The sequence below is a fragment of the Podarcis muralis genome, chromosome 16 (assembly GCF_964188315.1).
Source record: "Podarcis muralis chromosome 16, rPodMur119.hap1.1, whole genome shotgun sequence".
Lineage (NCBI taxonomy): Eukaryota > Metazoa > Chordata > Lepidosauria > Squamata > Lacertidae > Podarcis > Podarcis muralis.
The window spans coordinates 1-2,825 of record NC_135670.1 but is presented as its reverse complement, the minus strand read 5'-3'; positions in this window follow the sequence as shown (position 1 = coordinate 2,825).

The window sequence follows — 2,825 nt, the reverse complement described above, 5'->3', positions numbered from 1 at the left end:
TTATTATTATTATTATTATTATTATTGGGGAAAGGAGAGAGAAAAGTGATGATGGTATGTGGCTCTTGCCCACAACGAGTCTCCGGGGCCTCAGGCAAAGAGGGGTGCCCAGAGCCCCTCTAGCTGCCACTGCTGGAGGCTGAGAATGTGCTCCCCAAGTTCTGGGCCCCCTTACCTCTTCCCCATCACTCATGGGGGAAGCTCATCAAGAGTCCCACCTACCACTGACTGCTCTGACTCTCGCTTTGCCAGACTTGCGTCAAGGCCACACTTCTTTCTCACCATGACTTCATCACAGGAAGCACAGAGTTTGGTGGCCAGGAAATGCCTGCAAGGGAACACATTTCCAGGAACGCTGCATATCTGAGCACACAGACAGATCTCACACAGGCTGGCTCTCTAGGAAAGGAGGCTTGAGCAGCCAGGCAGTTGGGGGGGGGGGGCATAGCTGTCAACTTTCAGATTTGAAAATAAGGGATCAGCAGCCTCACCTGTCCCGAGGACAGTCTACAGGATATCTAACAATCCGGGATAGCAGCGGGAAACGGCGCTGAAATAAGGGAATTTCCCATCTAAAAAAGAGAAGGTTGACAGCTATTGGGGGGGGGGGCTTCAATTTCATGCAAAGGCAGGACTGACCCTTGAGCCACTTCACCCTTGGGGCTTGGTGCCACTTCATAAGCCCTTCTTGCCAGCCAGCCACAAAACAAGCCCAACTCCATTGCACGGCTGGGGATGCCTGCACAGCCCTCTCCCGAGCCCCATGGTGGCCTGTGCCTTTGGAGGTACCAAGAGGGAAAGGAATGGGCAGGATCAGGCCCCCTTGAAGTTACCCCCTCCAACCAAAAGGCTTCTGGCAGTAGCTCAGGCTCTAGTGAGCTTCCACAGGGAGACCCTTTCAGGATCAGGGCCCAGGGTTGCCTTGTCATTGTGGGAAGAGAAAGAGAGAAAGAGAGGAGAATAGCAGGCAAAGACTTCTTGCCTGTCCCCTGAAGTGCCTTCCATTTTTATGAGGAAGGCTGGAAGGGGAACCTGCGAGTTTGCTCTAAAGGCTGCGGTGGAGGGGACACAGCTGTCAGCCTCAGTTTTGGCCCCACCACTGAGAACCCCCCTCCATGCACCCCTCCTTTGGCCTTCAGCAGCAAGACAAGGCTCAGAGGGACCTCACGGCATCAGGCATCTCTTCTTTATTAGCCAAAAGCCCCAAGAGAAGGGAATGAGCAAAAGACCTGGGATCTGGGAACCGGCAAAGTACAAAGCACTACTCGCCACGCCCCACACATGCAAACGAAAGAATTGCATCTCATCCAAAGCCCTTCGCAGGGCATCTTCTGGGAGCCAAGAGGCAGGAAGGGCAGATTTCAGCTAGACATGTGGAGACAATGCCTGAGGGCAAGAGCCAATCCAGCTGTGGGGCCTCTGCCACCCCAGGAGGTCAAGGCCTCCCTTCGCTGGAGGTGTTTGGAGCAGGGCCTGGACACAGGCATCAGTCTGGGCTGCTGGCTTACTACATTTCTGCCCTGACTCCTCTGACTTTGGTGATTCCAAGTGTCTTACACAGGAATCACCTGCTGCTCCCCCTACACACCCTCCCTCCCTCCCTCCCTCCCTCCCTCCCTCCCTCTTTCTGTTCCTTCCTCATTTCCTACCCCTTCCATCACCCGCCCAGAGATAGGAAGCTGCTGTTTACTTGGAAAACACATATGACCCTCATCTCCATTTTCCTGTTTATAGGAAATGAGCAAGTGGATGGTGAGCAATGGAGTGTCAACAGCAGAGGAGAAATCACACGAAAGGCAGCAGCAGCACGGCTCAACAAGAGGACAACTGGCTGGCAGGAGATGCCTCTGGCCAGGATGCCCAAGACCTGGGCGGGGGCAGAATCATAGGATCTTAGCGTTGGAAGGGGCCTCAAGGGTCATCCAGCCCAACCCCTGCAATGCAGGGATCTCAGCTGGAGCATCCAGGACAGATGGCCATCTACCCTTCGCTTAAAAACCTCCAAGGACGGAGAGTCCTCCACCTCTCAGGGGAGTCTGTTCTACAGCTGTCAAACAGCTCTTAGTGTCAGAAAGTTCTTCCTGATGTTAAGTCGGAATCTCCTTTCTTGCAACTTGAAGCCATTGGTTCAAGTCCTCCCCTCCAGAGCAAGAGAAAACAAGTATGTGCCCTTCTCCATGTGACAGCCCTTCTTTAAGATGGCTGTCTAGCTCCTCTCAGTCTCCTCTTTTCCAGGCTAAGCATACCCAGCTCCTTCAACCGTTCCTCATCAGGCTTGGTTTCAGGACCCTTGATCATCTTGGTCTCCCTCCTCTGCACACCTTCCAGCTTGTCGACATCCTTCTTAAATTGTGGTGCCCAGAACCGGACACAGTTTTCCAAGTGTGGTCTGACCAAGGCAGAATAAAGCAGGACAGTTACTTCCCTTGATCTGGACACTAGATGTCTGTTGACGCAGTCTAGAATAGCGTTAGCTTTTTTTGAATGCTGGTAATTTTGAATTCCGTTTCTGTCTTCTGCGGCATTAGCTACCCCTCCCAGCTTGGTGTCATCTGCAAATTTGATGAGCTTCCCCTCAATTCCTTAATCCAAGTCATTTATAAAAACGGGCCCAGAGCAGAACCCTGCAGCACGCCACTTGTCACTTTTCCGCAGGATGATGAGGAACTGTTAATGAGCACTCTTTGAGTTTGGTCAGTCAACCAGCTACAAATCCACCTGAGAGGAGCAGGCCAGATGAGTTTTAAGGCAGCGCATGCGGTTCTCCTGCACAGGGCAAGAGAAGGGGAAGCAGCAGCATCAGCAGCAGCAGGAAAGGCCCTGGG